The sequence below is a fragment of the Lytechinus variegatus genome, chromosome 8 (genome assembly GCF_018143015.1).
Source record: "Lytechinus variegatus isolate NC3 chromosome 8, Lvar_3.0, whole genome shotgun sequence".
Taxonomy (NCBI): Eukaryota; Metazoa; Echinodermata; class Echinoidea; order Temnopleuroida; family Toxopneustidae; genus Lytechinus; species Lytechinus variegatus.
The window spans coordinates 35,499,250-35,509,848 of record NC_054747.1 but is presented as its reverse complement, the minus strand read 5'-3'; positions in this window follow the sequence as shown (position 1 = coordinate 35,509,848).

Here is a 10,599-nt window from a genome sequence, read left to right as displayed (position 1 = left end):
CCGAATCGTTTTTAGATATGCTAATGTCCTAAAACAAATAGAATACAAATTCATTCTTTCAAGATTAATGTCAGCCAGGAAGCTCTGAAGAGTTTGTTTATACTATTACGTAACAAGGACAGCTGTAATCCCACTCCATGCTGTTCATCAGCCTGTTGTGGTGGCAGGCATTGGTGTTATCGGCTCTTATCAGCAGCAGCAGCAGTCACTAAATCGACCCCACCCCAGTTTAAACGCGAGAAATGCAACTTTCCCCAAAAAACTGAAATTGGGGTGTCAATACCCCACTTGAGATCCCATTGACTAACACGCAATGCATTATCAGCAGTCAGATGAACCCCACCCCAGTTTAAACGAGAGCTCTCCCAAAATCTGAAATTGGGGTTTCAAATACCCCACCTGATCTCCCATTGACACAACACGCAGGGCAATGGAGTTCCTGTGTTATAAGCTGGTGGGGTATTTTTTAAACACAGGATTCGCGTAATGAATAAAATAAGATTGTAATGTAATGCTACAGTGAAATCAGCAAGCGAGATTGAGATGCCAACTCGATTTTGATTTAAGATCGTGCTCAAAATGTCCGCTTTTCAAAATGGATTCAATGGAATATAAAAATTTTCAGCTCGCGCTTCGCGCTCGCATCATGTACCAAAAACCCATGCTTTTCATGATTATATAAGTGAAAATAATGTCCCGTTTTCAATTCTAAACCTCAAAAGAACTTTGATTTTGCAATTCTCTTTTCTTGGATATATATCTTCCATTAAAGTGTCTTTTTTTCCAGATCAAAATATCAAAATTTTCAGCTCGCGCTCGCATCTATTGTTCTTCTAGATACCCATCTTAATCATTGGTACAAAAAATGCTTAGAATATCAAGCTTTCAGATCAGAATATAAAGAAATTTCAGCTCGCTCTCTAGTGAGATACATGTATCGACCCTCCTCATGAGTTACTACAAACAAACCTAAACAGGTACATTTTTCCTGTTTTCATGACATACTTAAAATTTAGCTCGCGCTTCGCGCTCGCATTGTTGGTGAAGGTGAGATATGTGTCTCTTTCTCATGAGCTTTATATATATATATGTATTGTGATCGAGCGCCTTTGGAACGTTGATTCACAACCCCCCCCCCCCCCATCTGAAAAATGGATCGTAACACAAATTGAATTAAAAAAATATATATACAAGTATAGTACACTACAACAATGAAGGAATTTCCAAGAAAACCATGCATATCAACCACTCCCAAATGTCCTAACTTGTGTTTTTAGTGGGGGTAATGTTGAAATATCCCCATCCACAAGAACATTTGTGTCAATCATCCCCCCAACCATGAATACCGATCGACACCCATGAATACAAGTGAACCAAGACAAAGACATACGTTTTTCTTACAAAATATGTTTTACCAATATGAAAACCAAAATGACGGAAAACGCTAAAATGTCGGTTAGCTCGCTCCGCTCGCTCGTAATAATTTATGAAATTCCATAAGTATCTAGTCTCCTGTTCAAGGCCGTATTATGAGTGTTACGAATAGAAAGGACATGTAGCATCGACTAATACTTGATTAACAATCTATTGACAAGGGATGTATGTTTTGACAGGAAAACGCGAAAATTTTGGCTCGCTCACTCCGCTCGCTCGTAATCATTTATGAAATTTCTTAAGTTTCTAGTCTCTTGATCAAGGCCATATCATGAGACTTACGAGCAAAAGGACATGTATCATCAACTAATATGTAATCATTACCAACAAGCTATTTAGGAGATTGTATATTTTGACGGAAAAACGCAAACATTTCGGCTCGCTCGCTCCGCTCGCTCGTAATTATTCATGACATTTCTCAAGTTTCTAGTGTTCTGATCAAGGCCATATCATGAGTGCTACGATCCGAAGGACATGTAGCATCGACTATGATACCAACAAACTATTGACAAAAAGGTTATGTTTTCAACGCAAAAACGAGAACATTTCTGCTCGCTCGCGGGTCATGACCGCACTGTTACATACCCCATCCCCACTTAAATGTTATTGTCTTATTTGCAGCGCTAAAAAAAAAAGAAAAAAATCATCACCCCCCCCCGCTCATCACTTTTTAGAGACTGGGCGGGAGATTTAAAAAAAATCAGCTCGAACCCCCCCCCCCCCTTCAAAGATCCTGCGTACGCGCCTGCATCTCATTATGAATGTTAATTTAAACCACGACCCTGTTACTTTGGTAATAACATATTCCGTAGTCTTCGATAAGACACCACTTTCACTTTTTTACTTTGCCATTTTCAAAGGGAATTATGTGGGGTTTGTTTTCAACTTCTGTTACCGTTTTTTTAATAGCACTAAACATGAAACAGCAATGCATTCAACATAATACTTGCGTTGGTGGTCACGTTAAAAAAATCAAATCCAGATTCATGTTTGAAATGTCTAAAATAATTGATTTTTTCATATCGCCACAATATATTTGTTTTTTGATGATTTTTTCTTGATAAGGCAATATCTTTTAATGAAATTATTATTATCATTCACTAGACAGACGTCCTGTCTGTAGATAGATAGAGAGATAGATAGATAGATAGATAGGTAGATAGATAGATAGATAGATAGATACATAACAGTGTTGTAGTGCCTTGATGCTCGGCCTTGGCCTTAAGGCGCCTTAAGGCCTATTTTTTCAAAGCATTGGCCTTGAACATTCAAGCCTTGGCCTTGAGAGGGCCTTGGCCTTGAGGATTTTGAGCCTTGAAATTTCAAGGCATTTTCAAGGCTTTTTCAAGGCATTTTGTATTTTGAACTTTCATTTGTTTTATACAAGTAATTATAAATGTTTCAATTATTCTGTACATCTAATGACAATAAATACTACCAGTCAGCAGCAGCAGCAGCAGCAGAAGCAGTAAGTGTACTTAGCAGTGCCATCAATTGCAATTATCATCACATAATTATGTAACAAAGAGAAGTGATGAAAATTAATATTATTTATTGGTAATATGATGTAATCATGACTAATAAGGATAATGACAATATCAATAATAATGATGATAATTATGATTAGGATTATAGTCAGTGGCGTAACTACAGGGGGGTGGGCATGGGGGCACGTCCCCCCCCCCCATCGGCTGACTAAAAAAAGGAGGAAAAGGGGGAGAAAGGAAGAGAAACGTAGTGGGAAAGAAGACATTAATGTTCATTATAATGTTATAATTATGTTATGTTACATTACATAAGAAACATTTTTTTCATATAAATGAAACATAATTTGCTCAGGGCATATGTCTTCATTGTTCCTGGTGCTCCCATTGTCTGTTTACCGAGATATATAATCCTGTTATACTAAAACCTCCCGTTTTCAAGTCAATATACACCAAACTACCAAATATATTTCCTCGCACTTCGTTTATTATTTTACATGTACAATAGTATGCTTCTTTTTCATGAATACTTTAAGTGATTGTCCCATTTTCAGGTCTTAATATAAAACATTTCCTGTCCGTGCTTACGTTCGCAGTAGTGGATTGGTGAAAGATGTCTGCTCTCCATCAATTCCTAGAATGAGTCCTTAAAATGTCCCTTTGTCTGTTTTCTGATCTGAATATCAAAAATTTTCAGCTCGCGCTTCGCACTCGCATCATTTGGTTAGTGAACTACGTAAGGTCTTCTTGAATTCCTACAAACAAGCCTTAAAATGCCCGTCTTTGGGTCTCAATTTCCTAAATTTTCAGCTCGCGCTTCGCGCTCGCAAGACTTGATTAGTGAGATAGGTATGTTAATCATGATTACAAGTGCTTTATGTGCATGTTTAGATGTAATTCTAACAAAATCAGCAAGCGCCTATTGGCACTCCCATTAGATGACTATGATGAGATGTGTATAATCTTAATAGATAAAAGATTCCTAAAATATAGTCCTTAAAATCTTCCTGTTTGGGGTCAATATTTACAAAATTTCATTTCGCGCTTCGCGCTCGCATTATTTAGCAAGACAGGTACGTATCATGATTACAAAAGATTGATTGTAATGTCCCTTTTTAGGTTTGAATATCAAAAATTTTAAGCTCGCGCTTCGCGCTCGCATTATTTGACTAGTGAGATACATGTCCCTTTATTGGCACTGTCCTTATAAAAATATCTCTATTAAGTCAGTATACCTGGCAACTGGGCGCTCACTACGCAATTCCAAGTTTTTGCTGGTGCCCCCCCCCCATGCTGTGACCAACGGTACGCCACTGATTATAGTGATTTTATGACAGGAATAATTCTGACAGATCTGACTGCAATTTTGACAATTTTCATACTTTAAAAATAGCTTACTCTAAAGAATGATAACAAGGTTGATTTCTATTCCATTAGGTTTTCCTTGTATTATTTTCTTTGACCAACAAGAATGTTTTAAGTCTTAATGATATTCTGAAAAGATTCGGTAAACTTGAACACAAACTTCAATTTCGTCTTTCCAAATGGGCTATGGCATCAATGGCATGATGAGCCAAAAATTTTGAGGGGCTAAGCATGGCATACAGAGCAAAATTTTAGGTTTCAAAATCAACAAATTTTGGATTGTGCTTGCATAAATTATTGTTAAGTAAGGTTCGCATTCAATTTACACAAAAAAATGCTTAGTATGTCTAGTTTTAGGTCGGAATATTACAAATTTTTGAGCTCGCGCTTTGCGCTCGCATTATTTGATTGGTGAGTTATGTATCCTATTTATGAGTCACTAAATGCAGTCCAGAACAGCTTCCTTTTCTGGTCAGTAAAAATTTCAGCTTGTGTTTTGTGCTCGCGTTAATTTGTTTAGTTAGATGCACACCTTTTTCATGATTACAAAAACAGCTCGAAATATTTAAATTTCATTTCTTATTACATCTTATTACAACATCTCGCAAGGATGCCCTTTTAACAGTGATTAGCACCATAATTGACCCAAAATCGAGTTTTACAACTTCAAAATTGATTTTTTTTTTCAAAACCACTTGCTCGCTATGCTTTCTATAGCGGGAAATTAAAGCCTAAATCAAAATATCTGTCTTATCAATTAGAAATCACTTAAATCTTTGCTGAACTGCACTAAAATTCTCATTTTGACTTATACTGTAAGTGCATTTTTGGCTTTGCCCCCCCCCCAAAAAAAAAAAAAACATTCTGCCTCCCCTGTCCCAGGTAGAGGAGAAAGACATATGTTGAGAATGGGCATGCCAGGATCAGATCACCTTGGTAATAATAATTATTGCAATGTGAATCGCCTAGAACAATAATTAAATGTACAAAGGTAACTACATATTTATTTCAATTTTATGTCTAAATCTACATGATCTATCATGAAATTATTTTCGTTTTAAATGTACAAGGGTCAAAAATTTTGCTGGCTCACACCTTTTATACATTTGGTCCTGTGTGTCATGTATGCCGCCTAAGCATTGTCTAATTTTTTTCCATATATTGTACAACTGAAATGCATTGGCCTTGGTCTTGAGGTTTTCAGGCCTTGGGTATTAAAGCCTTGGCCTTGGAGGTTTGAGCCTTGACTACAACACTGATAGATAGACAAAGGAATAAACAAAAATATTGCATTGGCAGCATCATCTTTAGGAGTCAATGAAATAGATACAAAGATAGATAGATGGACGGATAGATAGATAGATAGATAGATAGATGATAGACAAAAGGATGGATGGATAGATAAATCGATAGATACAAAATTAGATAGATTGATGGATAGATAGATAGATAGATAGATAGATAGATGGATAGATAGATAGATAGACAGATTGATTGATAGATAGATAGATAGATAGATAGATAGATACAAAGATAGATAAATGGATGGATAGACAGATAGATAGATAGATAAATAGATAGATAGATTTTATAGACAAAGGGATAGAAAAAAAATATTGCATTGGCAGCATCTCTAGGAGTCAATGAAATAGATACAAAGATAGATAGATAGATAGATAGATAGATAGATAGATAGATAGATAGATAGATAGAGAGATAGAAAGATAGATAAATAAATAGATTTGATAGACAAATCAGTGGCGGATCCAGGGGGCGCCCCACCCCCTTAATACTTAAGCGGTAAAAAAAAGTAAAAGAAAGAAAAGGCGCTGCTTCAAAAAAAATAATAATAAAGGAAAGAAAAGAAAAGGCGCCGCTTAGAAAAAAATATACTGATACTGATTATACTGAAAAAATATTAGCAACAGTAAAGGAAAGACTACCCCCAGCAAAGCACAATCATATTATCTTTCTTGTCTTTTTTTTAACTACCCTTTCTTTTATTCTTTTATTTTGATCTTATTTTCCAATGCTTTAATAAAAAAAAAGTCAGTCACTTTTCTTCTTTACACACTCCACATTGTTCCAGCTGTATGGCCTTTAGTGTAAGACAGCTACTATTGTGTTTCATGAAGATGATTAGATATTTTAGTCCAAAACTTTGTTAAAACCCGTTGCAAATACCGAGAGTGTATAATTACGCAACCAGACGTATTTCCGTTAGACCTTAAACCACTAAATATCAGTTTTAATGTATATAGAGATATAGAGTTTGTCAATACCTTTGTTTTAACGTTTAAATGTTTACGCCACAAAATTTGATTTATTTTCATCTTCCATTAAGTTAAATATTATTCATCTGATCACTCAGGAAGAAGTTAAAAACAAAGATAACGATACCTGTAAAACTGGAGAACTATTTCCAAAGCTCTGTATTGAAGGATCTCTTTCTGAATTCAGGTCATAAGCATCATATCCAGTTTCATCAAAGTAAATGGATAACAAGGGGAATGCCTCTGGCCCTCTCACCTGCATCACGCGATTCAACATACAGTGCCGGCCGCTGCGCAGGAAACGTCACGCCCGAGCACGCAAACACCCTAGGGGGCTTTCGCGTCTAACCGAGGGTATTCACGGGGAGCAGACTAGGGCGTTTAGACCACTGATCTCTCCCCTATCTGGATGGGAACAATAACGCTGATTGGCCTATTCCGTTTTGAAGCACCGGAAGTTGGTACCTCCGCACGCCGAGTTCCCCAAAAAAGCAAAAATCGGAGGAGAGTCTGGTTCACGGCAATAGTGTCAATTCTTAATTATACTTACCAGATCAACAGCACTTTTCAATGTGAATTTATACCTGATACAAAGTTTAAGATGTCGTCCTGTGCCACGTATAATTGCACTTATCGTGACGACCGTGGAAACAGAGAAAATGGGATTACTTTTCGCAGATAAGACAAGCTGGTGAACTGCATAGTTGTAGACTTTATGTAGTCCCACGTACTCAAATACATGTGTGGTAATTCTAAATTACCAGAGCAAGTTTCCAAAACTTTAAAACTCCGGGGGGAGGGGGTTATCTATTGTTGTAATTTCTCTGGAAGCGTGATGAATTTAAACCATGATTCAAATCAATATTCAGTGTATTAATATTCACAAATGTTACCAAGTTTTATGAGTTTATCAGTCATGTTTGGACAGAAGAATATCACGAGACACGAAAATACTGACCGTGTATAGCCTGTATTCTGAAACTTGACTTAAGTTAAGACTGAAAATCTGCCGTTTATTCGGAGGAGTTAAAAAAAAATTGATTTTTTGCGAAGCATAGATCCTGACCGAAATAGACTGATTTGGGGGAAAAGGACTGGATCAACCGTAAGGTATTCTGAAAATTATTTTATTTTTTATTTGTGAAAGGACAATAAAATTTACAAGCTATGTTAGGACTAGGACTTTAGGGGGCTCATGTAACTTGTGGCATGTGAATTTGTGATATTTCTATGTCAACAATAGATCGAATTATTTTTTCCAAGAGCTCATTTTAAAAAAAGTACGTAAAAAAGACATTAAGCTCAGAGACGGATTTACAGACCTCAGAAATTTCACAGAACTTAATCATTTTGATGCCAAATGTCTTCAAAGAAAAAAAATGTCTCGGTGGAGCAAAAAAAAGGGGTGATGGTTATCAACCAGAAATTTAGGGGAAGACGCAAGAAAATAACCTGACAAGCAAAAAAAAGTTATCAACCCAAAATTAGGGATGCAAACAGAAGAAATAATCTGACAAGCATCAAAAAAGGTTATCAACCAGAATTTTAGGGCGGACCACAACGATTTTAGCGGGGTCCACCTGAATTTAGGGGGATGCAGGAAAAAAAATTGACAAGCAAAAAGAACAAAAAGGTTGTCAACATAAATTTGGGGGGTCTGTCCCCACCTAAAATTTAGGGAGGACAAGACCCCCCCCCCCCCCGCTTCCGCTGCCTATATGAACAAACTGGGTAGAGGATAATTGAATAATAATAATAATAATAATAGTAGAGGTATATTTACCCAGGGTAGCCACTTCAGTTCCGAAAACTGTTCTCCCAGCGGGCCCTGCTATTATTACCCCGGCTTTAGCACGGCTACCTGAAGAGGGTCGATCGATGTGACAGAAGGAGAGAGAAAGAGAATTAAGTCCACCTCAGAAAAATGTTAATTTGAATCAGTAGAGAAAAATCAGACAAGCACAATGCTGAAAATTTCATTAAAAGCGGATGTTAAATGAAAGAAAGTTATGACATTATAAAGTTTCGCTTATCTAAAAAAAAAAATAGTGATATGAACGATCCAGTTACATCCAAATGGGAGAGTCGATGATGTCACCCACTCACTATTTCTTTTGTTTTTTATTGTTTGAATTATATAATATTTCAATTTTTACGAATAACGATTAGGACCTCCTTGCCGGAAGCACAAAATGTTAAAATAATGTAATTCAAACCGAGATGTGCATTATAACTGTTTTGTGAAATGAAGCGAAACTTTAAAATGCCATATCTTTCATATCACATCCGATTTAGATGAAATTTTCAGTGTTATGCTTATTGAATTTTTCTCTTTTTATTCAAATCAAGTTTTTGTTGGGGTGGACTTGTTCTTTAAAGAGCGAGTCCACCTCATGGAAGCGATTATTTGAATAGAGAGTAAAAAACACATAATAATGCTCAAAATCTAATCAAAATCAGAAGTAAAATCTGAAAGTTTTTTGTAAGTTATACTTAAGCGATGAATTTTTCGGTGTTACATGCACTTGTTTGATTTTTTTTTTTTGGGGGGGGTGGGATGGACTTAAATTTTCAAGCCCAATGTTATAAGCCTGCATAACCTAGAAAGTCCTCGCCATATCGATCCTAAGATGTTATTTTGGCAAACCTCCAAAATACCCCTAGACAAGTCGATTTCATCCATTCTTCCTAGGTGCCGAGAAAAACACCAACCCCTTCAAAATTATGTTTCCGAAATGTATACTGGGAAAGTAACATGGTTTCAAGAAAATTGCGAATTCTGGCACCTTAAATATATGAAGTTTTGTATAAAAAGCAATGAGAGCTTCAGTGTGCAGACAGCTATCGTATCGCTCGCAATGCACATGCTAATGGAGCGATCGCGTTCCTTTTGGGGGAACTGGTATGGCGGACAATAGAACTCGCTGGCTTCAAACAAAGGACCCTCCCCGCATATCCAGTTAGGGGAGAGATCAGTGGTTTAGACGGGCCCGCGGTTTCCTGCGTGCAATGTAATATTGGCTGTGCCCGCACTTACCCTAGGGAACCATATAGGCTACGTACATTGCATTATGTTTACATGTGCATGTACTTTGGTTATCTAGTGAAAGACCATTATGTTTTTAAACTAGCGTGATCGGGATCTATTGTAGATTGATTTTTTTTTTATTTTAGACGTTATTTGTTTTCTTTTCTTTCATTCTTTAATATCTGTTTTCCCGTTTAATTATTTTCCCTTATACACTCTAAAAAATGAAGTGCTAATTAAGCTCTTAAAGAGCGTGTATAGTGACTGCACTTCGGAGTGCTGATTTTTCTCGTTCAAATTCGAACTAGACAAATCAGCACTCCGAAGTGCAGTCACTATACACGCTCTTTAAGAGCTGAATTAGCACTTCATTTTTTAGAGTGTAATTTCTTTTTCCTTTCTTCCTTTCTTCTTCCTTCCTTTTTCCTTTCCGTTTTTCTTCTTTGTTTCTTTCAAATAATGAAGAAATAATTTTTCTTTCGTTCTTCCCTTTTTCCTACTATTTTTTTTTTACTTTTCTCTCCTTATATTTTTTCTTTCACACATTCATTCATCTTCCTTTCCTTTCCTTTATTTTAATCCTTTCTTTCTTGATTCATTTCAAGTAATTATAGAAACCGTTATCTGTCTTTTATTCTTTCTTTCAACCTTTTAATCAAGTTTATGATAGACTTTCAAACTTTCCGATAATTAGATTCAATCCTCGGCAGCCCGGTAGTTTTATTTTGTCCCTTTCTTTATTTTCCAAATTAGAGTTTGACTCATTCCATTCTATTTTCATTTCCCGCTTTCCTTTGCCTTTAATCATCTTAATTCATTTCCCTAATCATGCTAATGCATTTGTATATCGGGGAAAATTGTTCTTTCTCACATCATAAAAAGTAGACGCGCAAAAAGCGAACACCAGCAAAACTGGTTGTGCTCATCGATTTTTTTTATTTGGTTCTTTTGTTATTGTCAACAGTCTGTGAGAGTCTTGCTCCCCGTCCACACCGACCCCTCTCCTTTGATCACA